We start from the raw sequence: 14,101 nt of genomic DNA, 5'->3' as shown, positions 1-14,101 counted from the left end.
CTGTTACCACCCACAAACGCCTCATCCTGTCACTCAAATTAGCAGGCACTCGCTATTTTGCGAGCGCTCGATTTCCGACCGCAATGACTGGTTGGCGCATGTGCATTATGACCCATACGCATGCGCAGATGTGCGAACATCGCTCGGAGCGAACGAGCGGCCGCTTACGAGCGGCTCTGAATCAGGCCAAATGTAACTGTTGATCTTTTTCCATCTCAGTGTGTGACATCATACGAGAAGGAAATTATTTAATTGTCTCTAATTAAATACTGATTGAACCAGTCTGTCATGCCTCGCATTCTTCCGTATACTGCTCTGCTGCTCAGAGAATTGTTGTAAATTGGGCAATTAACTAATGTGCAAGATGATATTTCTAGGTACAGTGTATTATCATAGAAGGAGAATGTGCTGGTGGCACCTATCACAGGTCACCACTGGCCCAACCTCCTTTATAAAAGATCTTCTCACCTGCAATGTCTGTCACTCGGCTGCACCTAGTGAGAGGACTGTGCACTTGCTGAGAGGCAGAGGGGGCAGGTAAGTGATTGGACACTGTACGGTATATTATCATATAGTTATTGCTCTAGTCTATGCTGGGTCAACATTATCTTTACCCATTGACTCAATCAAATCACTAAACTGACTCCCTCGTTTGACAACAAATTAATTGCAGAGTCTGCGCCTGGTAAAACCAATGTATACATTGTAACCATAACTTTTATTGTATATATGTTGATGTATCACCTGTTACTTGTTTTAAGATCCCAATAACGAACATGCTGTCATACTTTCCACCTCTTCCTGAGTCATATACAGTAATGATGGCCTTCTTCACAACATTGAAATGATTTTAAAATCTAATTCGGAATTTTTATCATATTCTCCAGGCACATCGGAAAATAAAATACGTTTAGAGCTATTTAATTCTCCTAAACATGGTTTCCAGCTATTAATATATAGTACAGTATATGACTTTAAAGTGCTAGATTTTAAAATAACTGTCCTCATTTACGCCTGAAGTCTCCTGTGTGCTGTCACATCCATTATAAAATAGTTTATTTAGTGCTTTACAATGATCATGGAGTAATTATATATGTAACCATCCACTAGGAAAAGTGCTTCCAATGATCGCACAGAGATAACATATATTTTAAAATTCTTTTTAAAGGGTCTGTCCAGCCGGCAGCAAACACAATAGAAATGTGACAACTATAAAACGGAATTTATTTTACTCAGTAAATTAAATGCACAAGCTGTAGTATAATTACATATTTTTGTGACAGGTAATAGTTTTGCATTTACATTATAATAAATAAATGTAAATCAGTTGTGGAATTACTCAATCCTTAGCATGTACTAACTTCTAGTCACACAAGAATCTGTACTTTATTATCCGAGCCTTGCTGACAGGCGGGGTGTGGCAGAAATACATATCATTCCATGGGAAGCAGAGTAAGTGATATAGATAGATTCTAGATACACATCCTCCATAAAGGATAAGAGGATTCCTGCATATCTTCTATCAGAGTACAAGCCATCACCAAAAGTTTAGAGAAGGACACAAGTATTGGTTTTCAAAAAGTTTGCTGCTTCAGTGTTTTTAGACCTTTTTGTCAGATGTTACTATGGTATACTGAAGTAAAATTACAAGCATTTCATAGGTGTCAAAGGCTTTTATTGACTATTACATTAAGTTTATGCAAAGAGTCAATATTTGTAGTGTTGACCCTTCTTGTTCAAGACCTTTGCAATTGGCCCTGGCATGCTGTCAATCAACTTCTGGGCCAGGTTCTGACTGATGGTCGCCCATTCTTGCCTAATCAATGCTTAGAGTTTGTCAGAATTTGTGGGTTTTTGCTTGTCCACCCGCTTCTTGAGGATTAACCACAAGTTCTCAATGGGATTAAGGTCTGGGAGTTTCCTGGCCATGGACCCAAAATTTCGATGTTTTGTTCCCTAAGCCACTTAGTTATCACTTTTGCCTTTTGGCAAGGTGCTCCATCATGCTGAAAACATTGTTCGTCACCAAATTGGTCTTGGATGGTTGGGAGAAGTTGCTCTTGGAAGATGTTTTGGTACCATTTTTTATTCATGGCTGTGTTCTTAGGCAAAATTGTGAGTGAGCCCACTCCCTTGGCTGAGAAACAACCCCACACATGAATGGTCTCAGGATGCTTTACTGTTGGCATGAGAAATTACGAAGACTTTTGGAGGATGGCCTGATGTCAAGAAGTGCAGCAAAGAAGCCACTTCTCTCCAGGAAAACATCAGGGACAGACTGATTTTCTTCAAAAGGTACAGGGATTGGACTGCTGAGGACTGAGGTAAAGTTATTTTCTCTGATGAATCCCCTTTCAGATTGTTTGGGGCATCTGGAAAAATGCTTGTCCGGAGAAGGAAAGGTGAGCGCAACCATCAGTCCTGTGTCATGACAACAGTAAAGCATCCTGAGTGTGGGGTTGCTTCTCAGCCAAGGGATTGGGCTCACTCACAATTTTGCCGAAGAACACAGCTATGAATAAAGAATGATACCAAACCATCCTCCAAGAGCAACTACTCCCAACCATCCATGAACAGTCTGATGATGAACAATGCCTTTTCCAGCATGATGGAGCACCTTGCCATTAGTGGCTCAGGGAACAAAACATCAAAATTTTGGCTCCATGGCCAGGAAACTCTCCAGAACTTAATCCCATTGAGATCTTGTGGTCAATCCTCAAGAGGCGGATGGACAAACAAAAACCCACAAATGATGACAAACTCCAAGCATTAATTAGGCAAGAATGGGCGGCCATCAGTCATTATGTGGCCCAGAAGTTGATTGACAGCATGCCAGGCCAAATTGCAAAGGTCTTGTAAAAGAAGGGTCAACACTGCAAATATTGACTCTTTGCATAAACTTAATGTAATTGTCAATAAAAGCCTTTGACACTAATGAAATGCTTGTAATTTTACTTCAGTATACCATAGTAATATCTGACAAAAAGGTCTAAAAACACTGTAGCAGCAAACTTTTTGAAAAACATTACTTGTGCAATTCTCAAAACTTTTGGCCATAGCTGTATAGTTAGGGCGACCAAGAGCTGAACGGGGCCTGGGCATGTTGGGGAGGAAGGCAGATAGGCGTAGTCATGCCCCTTATGTAAAAAAATTTTTAATAAATATTATGTACGCCAATCAGCAGCTGACTCGGGACCCCACCAGGCCCCTCCAACAAGCCCTGGCTCTCGGCGCACATGATGAAAATACAGATGTGTCCTTATACACTACTGCTGTAGCCACACCAAACAGCCCTCCTTGGAACGCCAGGTCCCATGTGACTCGGCGTGCATTTTTGATGTGCGACATTTGTACATCTGTGAGGGAATGAGTCTGAATCTGTATATGATGTGCTACGATGCAGCGACCGCTGCTTTTTTTTTTCACGCCAAGTTCCGTTGTGCTTCATTTGAAACTTTGCACATATAAAACAAATTCCTGTGCAGTTAAAATCACAGCCCGGCCTCTCTGGTACAGATTGAGTGGTGTTTCGCTGCGTCTACGGTGAGAATAAGACACAAATTTAAAGATTAAGACGCTATGCTACACCACTCAGAGTGGCTCACTTGTGTTGGGTGTCTCGCGCCACATGGTGTATTGAGCCTTGGAGGTTGGGTATGGGATGTCGGCAGTCGGGATCCCAGCTGTCAGAATCCTGACACCGGCAACCTGACAGGGCTAGCATACCGACACTTGATGTTCGGTATGCTAACCCTCCCCCTCTCCCTACCCTAACCCTCCCTGTTTGGTGCCTAACCCTAATCCCCCCCCCTAGTTCCTTAACCTAACCTCCCCCTCCCTGCACCCTAAACCTAACCCTCTCTCCTTAGTGCCTAACCCTAACCTTCCCCCTAGTGCCTAACCCTCCCCCTCATCCCGCTACTAACCTTCGGTATCCCGGCGGCCAGGATGCCGGCGTAGGTATTGTGAGAGGCGTCGGGATTCTGGCGCCGGTAATATCAGCACCAACATCGCAGCCGCCGGAATACTGACTGTATCCCGCGGCTTGGTGTAGGAAGACACATCTGTAGTCATAGATGTTAGGATTGTAATGTGGCCCTGGTGGGGGAAAAAGGTGGGGTTCTAACTTCGAAATCTAGTCCCTAATGAATGTTAGTATGACTATTAGGGTGGGGATACGGGATTTCCGTACTGAGGATTTCCGAGGAATCAGGTTACAGAGTTACCACCTATGGAATTGTGATTCTGTAGTTGACAGCCCCGGCCAATGAACTGGATTCCTCAATTTTGACCAGATTCATATAAAAATACAGATTAGACATCTTAGTGGAGGTAAATGCTTCACCAGGGGGAATGTGACATTTTTGGGAGCCTGCGTGAATGTCAGCCCAGGGGGCGTGATGCCGAGCTGGAAATAAAATGGGAATTTGATGCTCCAGAATGCAAAGAGGGAAATATGTATCCATTCGCCCGTATGCAAAGCTGTGAGGATGCTGAGATGCAGCAATCACTATTCTGTGCACCTGGGCCCTGATTCAGGCCCGCTCGCTGCCGGAGGCAGCTCGCAGGGTCTGATGGGCGTGTTTTTTTTTTTGGCCGCTCGCTAAACTGTGGGTGACCTCCCACAGCTTGTGTGAGGGGGCAGGAGGCCGTCACGATTATCACGACCATTGTCCTTGCGACGAGACCCTGTGGGAGGGTCATGGCTACCGCAAGGCCGAGTGGACTTCCTGCTCTAATAAAGCAGGAGGTCCACTACTGACATCACTAGTGATGTCAGTAGGGCCTCCCACAAACGCCCTGTGTTCCTAAGCCACCCCGTCTTGTAGCGAGCACTGCAGCGACTGAACTGCAGTCGCTGGATGGGGCTCACACACGCACACACCGGATGCAGCGCGCGCAGTGGGGCACCATCGAGCCGCTTGCGAGCTGCTCTGAATGAGCTCCCTGGTCTGCTACAAGTCATCCTCATCAAAGCGCACTTAGAACTACCCTATACCAATGGTAAAACCAATGCCTCCAAACTGGCCTATCCTCACTTTCCAATTCTCACTTAGCAATGTGCAGCTGGCAGTTGCGTTGAAACATTCTCACTGTACTTTGAGTATGCGAAAATGTCCGTTACAGCCCACATAAGTGTAGACGCAACTGAAATACGTACAGCTCTGCATCCACTATGCTGTACTTACATGCGCTAAGTTCCAAAGCATACCCATAGCAAAAACACGCAAGATACATAAACAGGCCTACATTCAACGCAACACCAGGCCCATTGCTGTCATACTAGTATTCGTATCTACCTATCCTCCTCTGACCTCTCTCCCTTCTACAACTGCCTATCTGCCATCTCCCCATGGATGGCCCTGCGCTTCCTACAACTCAAAATCTTCAACACCGAACCTATTGTTTTTCCCCCTCCCTCCCTCTCTCTGTTGATGACCTCTGTCCCTCAAGTCTGCTGCCTCAGTGTCATCCTCAACTCTACTCTCTCCTTCACTCCCCACATTAATACCATTTCTCAATCCTGTAGTTTTCACCTCCAGAACATCTGGCCCTCCCTTACCTCAGATACCACCAAAACTCTAATTCATGGTCTCATCATCTCCTGCTTAGACGGCTGTGACCTCCTCCTCTCTGGACTCTATCTCTCCACTTCTCCTCTGACCATCGCCTCTACTCCACTTTGGCCACTTCATCTCACACTCGCCTCCAAGACTTTGCTAGAGGTGCCCCCATCCATTGGAACTCACTCCCTCATCCAGTTAGACATTCTACAGCGTGCCTTTAAAACGTGCCTTTTTATTAAAGTTATCTGGTGGGATGCATCAAAGGGTTTGATCGCATTTCTCATATGCACCAAGCCCTGGAATGCGATGCCCTCCAGGGCTTGGTTGCGGTGGGTAATGACATCTATGGGCTTCTATCGGGAAAGTCCAATGGCATCCCTCCCAGCACCCACCTCAGCGTGTGCATCCTTCTGCGCATGCACAGAAGGAATCCAGAGGGGCTTTTGGGTCATAGACCCGGAAGTCCCCCGATCTTAAAGGGCTGTTCTTACCTAGAGAGCGATCCTTTTCGGTGATTGTCATGCATACCTTGTTGGGATTGTAACCCAGTCGAGATGCCGGAGTTGGGATTCTGATCACCGGGTTCCTGAGCACCTGGACCCCGCATCCATCCCCCTCATCCCTCTTGTTCTTCTCTAGCACACTCCATGTCACTAGTGTTCCGCTCCCTTGTCTTCTTCTCCCCCTCAATGACCCTGACACGGCCTGCTTACCCATACATTGGGAATCACTGAGTACCAAACTGATTACCAGCTGCGATTCCGGCATTCTTCAGTGAGCTGTCCCATTCATCTGTCCTTCCCAGTCTGGCGTGATATTAATTGTTTTGTAATTCTGCTATGGCATTCCATTGTATTTTTTTAAAAAAAAATTATTTAAGATCATCATCAAACTCACTGTTAATGTGAAATGTTTTTCATGTATTAAATATTGTGGCAGAGGTGGAACATTGCCTTGCTGGGCCTATAGTAAAATTTAAGGGAGGGCTGGGAATGGCATTCCATTACTGCAGCTTGTGGCATAGTGGGTAGAGCGTTATAAGAGGTTATCAGCCCTATTTGATCTTTGCGGATGGCGTGCTCAGTTTCTCTCTATTTTGTTTACTGGTAATAAATGGAATATTATTACCTCTTAAGACTGCCTTGTCAGGTTCCCAAAATAGAACTAGATCAGCAATGTGCTACTGATTATCATTTAGGAATGACACCCATCTGCAATGTGGACATTCTTCCAACTTTCCAGAGGAGACACATCTATGAAAGGATCCTAATTGGGGCCAAACCGTTGTATAATCTGAATCGAAAATGGGTTCAGCCTTGGTCAATTATACATTATTCAACATGTGCGTGTCTACTAAACAGTAGTCATTGATAGCACAGCACTGAAGAATCTGTGTTGTGCCTTATAAATACTGTAAGCCGGTGATTCACAACTCTAGTCCTCAGGGAACACTAACAGGGCATGTTTTACAGATCTCCTCAGTATCACAGTTGAAATAATTAGTACCACCTGTGGTTTTTTAAAACATGTACAAAGAGAATATATAATGGAACCGCACTGAAAATATTCTGCTGTTATGTGATGAGTGATATATCTCTTAAGTAAACCTATAAAGGACTTTACATATACACATACGTACACGTGTCATAATATTCCTATCATGGATCATAAGACCACAGTCTAACAGACCTGTCAATAGGAAAGTCCGTGGTGCTCCCCAGAGTCAGTTTATAGCATATAAACCACAGATAAAAAGGAAAAAAAGGGACTCTTGGTGGGGGCACACTATAGGTATGGAGATGTATCACTAACACATACATTGCTGGACTTTTTGTCTATCTGCAGCATGTCATTTATCATTCATGAGGGACAATTGATTGATTGCTCCTATTATACTTGCCATCTATGTACTATGTATGTATTTGGTAATATATCTTTATTAATGGGGTCCAGTCTGGTGTTTTTTGTGCTTTGTTGTATCAGGTATTTGAAATTTTTCTATGTGATGTTTATAAATAATATCTATTGTTGGTATGTATCATACTCCAACTAATTATTTAGCTTCATTCCATATAGAGTGTATGATCTATTTGATATTATTTCTTTGCACTAACTTCAAGTGCATGCAGGCATACATACATGACTCTATCTCTCATATAAAAGATTGGGAATTTATCCTATTATGAGATAGATACTAGCATTAATAGTGATGTATTATATTTTGCCTAGACTGTGAATTAATTGGCGACATACTATATTGTGGCTAAGGGCACATATAATTATTCATACCAACGCAGTATTATCTCGCCTGGCTCTTTACAATCCTCAGTGGAGAATGCATCTCCCTTGATTTGTGTATAACATTTTGTCTGTTTGTTTGTTTGTTTAATGATTCTCTGTCATTTTTTTTATATTATGTTAAATAAAAGTTAATTATTAGAAGGCTGATATTGGCCACATCTCCATACCTATAGTGTGCCCCCACCAAGAGTCCCTTTTTTCCGTTTTTAAAACATGTCAGCCAGTAATGAATACACCTGTGCACCAACTAGGAGATCTGGAAAACACGTATTGTTAGGGGTCCCTGAGGGCTGGAGTTGAGGAACACTGAATAAACTATGATGATCCAAGCAGTAGAACAGCTTTAGACATCCGGATGTGTGTTTCCAATTGTAAAGCCTTGTGGCTTGGTGCAACTAGAAATTTGGGGCCCACATAACAACATTTTGAGGAACTCTCTCCTCCACCTATTTTATTTACTTTACCGTCTGCCCGCTCTGCACTTCCTGCTCAGAGAGGGAGGGGATATCAGCGTCCACTTCCTGTCTGGGTGGATTTTAATTCTGGAACCTAGAGAGCTTGCTGTGCACATGCAGTAGTATGGAGTTTCATAGGCCCTGCATTGTCAGCTGCCTACTAACAACCAACGCAACACTAACCTCCTATTAGGGTTGAGCTTAGTTATTTCCCCTTCGTGCTAGGGACCTAGTGATGTGCAGTGAGGGCGGAAGTGCGGCTCTATGCCCGTGAAGTCCACCTAGAGAAGAAACTGGTTCCCTCGCGGGCTTGCTTCGCTCTCCAAGCTTCGGGCACGGTGGCTCGCCGCAAGATTATATTCCCCCTCTATGCCCACTTGGATGGTAGGGAATGACGTGGGACAGTAGCTGATGACGTCAGGGTCCTCTCCGCGAAGGAAATCTAGACACTACCCTCCTATTAGTGCAACGCAAAGGACATGGCCTAACTTTTACTTGGGGCCTTAACAGCTGCGTTATATATAACAATCCAGTTTCAAAAATGGAGTCCTGGGGCTCTTTAAACATACAAAGATACAAAGTGCATTGTTTATGGGTCTGTATTTCAATTTCTGGTGCTGAGTCCCAGGCAGATGGGCTTCTCGCATCAATATTTGTTTCATGACTATTTGAAGGTTTTTCTTCTCTTAATGAAGGAGTTTATGGCTTCCAGATTCCATTTGATCTCTTCAGCTTTAAATTATAAAATGATAAATGTATAAGCGTGCCATGTGGTTGTAATAACAAAAAAAATTGTAACACAATAACACACAAAAACAAAACTTCTACTGATGTGGTGTTGGGGGTTACGCTTCCACATCAGGAAACCCCTACAGTATTTCATGACTGTGATATTTGTACTATACATGGAAGTGTAGCCATTTGTACATTGTCCATAGCAATTAGTACTGTATGTATTAGTGTGCACACTAATCTTATTTAAGAGCTACACAACAGACACAGTAGATAACAGGAATACATATATATATATATATTAGGGATGAGCGGGTTCGGATTTCTGAAATCCGAACCCCCCCGAGCCCCCCCAAAGCGAGCCGGGAACCGAGTCCGGCTCGGGTTTTCCCGCCTGACTCGGAACTGAAATCAAGGCAAAACGTCATCATCCCGCCTTCCGGATCTCACGGGTTTTGGATTCTATAAAAGGTCCCCACATCGGCGCCACTTCTCACTCCGGCTGTGGACAGTGAAGAGGGAGGGTGGGAGCTAGGGCTGGCTGGGCTGTGTTGTGCTGCTGTTGTCCATAGGGGCTGTGTCCACTCCAAAGTCTATAGGGGCTGGCTGGACTGTGTTGTGCAGTGTCCCATAAAGGCTGTAGTCCTAAAGGGGTGCTGTAGTGTTGTTAAGGGGGTGATCTGTCCATCAGGGGTGCTCCCCCCAAGTGCACTCCAAAAAAAAATGTAAAAAAATGTTTTTCTGTGTTTGTGAACTGTGTGCGCAGTAGCCGCACGTGCATCAACAAAGTAGCGCCAAGTGTGCGCCTGTGTCATATATCAAGGGCCGGCTGGCTTGACCATTAAAGGGTGCTGTAACCCACAAAGTGCACTCCAAAAAAAAATTATTTTCTGTGTTTGTGAATTGTGTGCACTGTGGTTGCACGTGCATCAACAAAGTAGCGCCAAGCGTGCACCTGTGTCATAAGTAAAGGGCCGGCTGGCTCATCTATTAAAGGGCGGTGTAACCCCCCAAAGTGCACTCCAAACAAATAAAAAAATAATTTTTTCTGTGTTTGTGAATTGTGTGCGCAGTAGCCGCACGTGTATCAACAAAGTAGCGCCAAGTGTGCGCCTGTGTCATATATCAAGGGCCGGCTGGCTTGACCATTAAAGGGTGCTGTAACCCCCACAGTGCACTCCAAACAAAATAAAAAATTATTTTCTGTGTTTGTGAATTGTGTGCACTGTGGCTGCACGTGCATCAACAAAGGAGCAGCGCCAAGCGTGCACCTGTGTCCCATAAGTAAAGGGCCGGCTGGCTCATCTCTTAAAGGGTGGTGTAACCCCCAAAGTGCGCTCCACAAAAAATAAACAATTCTTCTTTTTCTGTTTTAGTTTTAGTGTGCGAAATGTATGCGCAGTAGCCGTACGTGCATCAATAAAGGAGCAGCACCAAGCGTGCACCTGTGTCCCATAAGTCTGTTAAAGGGTGGTGTAACCCCAAAGTGTTCCAAAAAATAATAAAAAAAAATTTTTCTGTGTTTGTGACTTGTGTGCCCTGTAGCCGCACGTGCATCAACACAATAGCAGCGCCAAGCGTGCGCCTGTGTCATAAGTCAAGGGCCGGTTTGGACATCTGGTCCGGACTGAAAGACGTGCAAACAATTTCTGACATGTCTACTGTCACTGCATATGATACTGTCACCACTGACAGAATGGTGGAGGATTACATTGGTGACAGCATCCAAGTAGGCATGTCAGACAGTCCGTACCTGTACTGGCAGGAAAAAGAGGCAATTTGGAGGCCTCTGTACAAACTGGCTCTATTTTACCTGAGTTGCCCCCCCTCCAGTGTGTACTCCGAAAGAGTGTTTAGTGCAGCCGGGAACCTTGTCAGCGAAAGGCGTAGGAGGTTGCTTCCACAAAATGTGGAGAAGATGATGTTCATAAAAATTAATTATCAACTCTTCCAGGGAGACCAGCCTCCAGAACATACAGAGGGACCTGTGGTGGTGGATTCCAGCGGGGACGAATTAATACTCTGTGAGGATGAGGATGCACACAACACTGAAGAGGGTGAAGAATCGGTGGATGAGGACGACATCTTGCCTCCGTAGAGCCAGTTTGTGCAGGGACAGATTAATTGCCAGCTTGTTTTGTGGGGGCCCAAACGAACCAATCATTTCAGCCACAGTCATGTGGCAGACCCTGGTGTTGACATGATTGGTTTGTTAAAGAGTGCATGTCCTGTTTATACAACATAGTCAAACTGCCATCCTGTCTGCCACTGCAGTGTCACTCCTAGATGGGCCACGTGTTTGTGCCGCCCACTCGTGTCGCTTAGCACAGGGCCAGATTAACAATGGGGCGGATGGAGCTACAGCTCCAGGCCTCCACATAAAAATAGGCCCATCATCATGACAGCATGATGTTGACTGTCCATCTGCTGTCCACAAGGTCAGCCATAAATCATAAGTAGTAAAATTGTATTTCTAGTTACCTCACAAAATGAAGCTTTTTTTTTTCTTTCACATATTTAGGGAGACATTGGGGCTGATAATGTAGGGTGTGTAAGCTCCCACATGGCACTGGTCACACCTACACAGTAATGGTCATACCTCCTCTGCTTCTCATAATAGGGCCTTGATAATTTTTAGCTCCAGGCCCATGTGGCCCTCAATCCGGCCCTGGCTTAGCATAGTCATCCAGCTACCTCGGAGCTACCTTTTGGACTAAAAACACTATTGTGAGGTGTGAGGTGTTCAGAATAGACTGGAAATGAGTGGAAATTAAGGTTATTGAGGTTAATAATAGCATAGGAGCAGAAAAACCTACAAATTCTGTGATTTTAGCTGTTTTTATGCTTTTTTTCAAAAAAATACAGATCCAAAACACAAAACCCAGAACCCAAAACACGGAAGGGTGGTTTTGGCAAAACCAATCCAGATCCAAAACACGAAGAAAGATCCAGATCCAAATCCAAAACACAAAACACGAAAAGTGGCAGGTGCACACCCCTAATATATATATATACTGTATATTAGAATACACTCTTTAAGTATGTTTCTTACACTATTATGTTAAGTTTGGTGAGTCCCTGTTACCTTATATGCCCCGCACACACGCACACGCACACGCACACACGCACACGCACTGCCTGGATACTCCCTAATGACCTGTTTACTACCCAATGATTCAGGAAACTTCTTAGTGACAGCATTTACCTTTATTTATAATGCTCTTGGTGACATTGTGTCCAGCTATGGTCGCGCCTTACTTCACACCCCCTCTCCCAGGTGCACCTTCTGTTTTTCCCTGTGGTTTATACTACACATCACGGCACTTTCTAATGATTGTGTATAACCCATCATTTTCCTTTTTAGCATTCTCTTGCCCCCTCCGTTGCACTCTACTGTGTAATTCAGCTACCCCGAGGCAACTCCTCTGCTCTCCTGCCTCTAATACTACAGTACAGAGCGTCTTCTTCCTCCTCGCACACTGTATGCACACATTAATCCACCTTCCTCCTACTTACCTCCATCTCCCTACAATGCTTAGCTATGCTAACCCCATGGCTGTACCTATTAAATGCTCTGCTCCCTGCACCCTTCTCTCTCCACTGGTGAAAGTGGTGACTTGTGACGGCTCCCCCAACCCTGGGCAACTACCAGTCCCCACTAATCACTCATGTTCCTTCTCCCACCCCAAAGTCTCTCACTCGCCCATTACCTCCAACCCTTCCATCCGCTACACCTCTCTCCGTTGCTGGAGCACTCTGATCAATACATGACATCTTCCTCTCTAATCCATTCAGCCTCTTTGCTGTCACTGAGGGGTCTATTTATTAAGCAGTGTTAGGAGACAGAGTGAAAAGTGATAAGAAAGTGATAAGGTGCCAGCCAATCAGCTCCCAACTGTTGTCTCACAGGCTGTGTTTGAAAAATGACAGTTGGGAGCTGATTGGCTGGCACCTTGTCACTTTCTTATCACTCTTCACTCTGTCTCCTAACACTGCTTAGTAAATAGACCCCTGAATCTCAAATGACTCTGCCTCTCCTGCTGTTCTCTCCTTTGGAGGTCTCTCCCTCATCCGACATTCCGCAGCAGGGGGGCAGTCAAGGTTATTGAGCAGCCATCTCTTCTGCCCTAGCTGCACTTTCAAAGTCATTCCCCCAACATCCTCCCGGTTCTTCATCTCCATGACAACTTTTCTTGACAACTTTGCAGCCTAGCTATCTTACTTCCTATCACCCAGGTCCTATTGTCCCTGTATTACCCTTTCTTCTAGATTGTAAGCTCTCATGAGTAGAACCCTCTATCCTCTCCCCTCATGCATCTTGTGTCTCTCATTTCTATATGGCGCTGATCCTCAGTCGCACACTGTGCGTATTTTTCTGTTGTCGCGGCTGCATCTTTATACTAATGCTAGTACAAGCTCTTCCCCAGGTGCACATCGGCGCGTCTGACTGTGCAAGGACTCAGAAACCCGCTTTGTGACGCAACAATCACGTTTAGCGAGTCTTTAGACACTGCCACCATATGCAGCATGGAAAACTTGCACCAGCCCGACGCTGGGCGCCGAATCTCCGTCAGAGTAGGGCCGCTAATGTGAGCAATTAAGCATCTAAGATGTAGATTTACTAAGCCTTGTAGAGAGATAAAGTGGAGAGAGATAAACTACCAACCAATCAGCTCCTGTCATGTTACAGGCTGTGTTTGAGAAATGGCAGCCGGTAGCTGATTGGTTGGTACTTTATATCTCACCAAGGATTAGTATACCTACTCCTGAGTTCACAATCAGTTATGCATCACATTCGCGTCCATCTGCGTGCGTTTGCATAACCACCGCCCAGGAACGCCCAGCACATTTCCAATACATTTCTGAGACCGTGCGACTTTTAGCTACTTAGTTGCATGCGGAGATGAATGACAGGGACCATTTGCACAAATATCGATATTGCGTCTAAATCAGATTCAGGCCCTATGTGTATTACTCTAAAAGTAAATGTACTATAGATGGAACATGTCCACTCCCAGAGCAGATCTGTAGGGTATCACAGTGCTA

Source organism: Taudactylus pleione, unplaced genomic scaffold (assembly GCF_031769625.1).
Source record: "Taudactylus pleione unplaced genomic scaffold, aTauple2 ptg000428l, whole genome shotgun sequence".
NCBI classification, from domain to species: Eukaryota; Metazoa; Chordata; class Amphibia; order Anura; family Myobatrachidae; genus Taudactylus; species Taudactylus pleione.
This window is presented reverse-complemented; position numbering follows the sequence as displayed.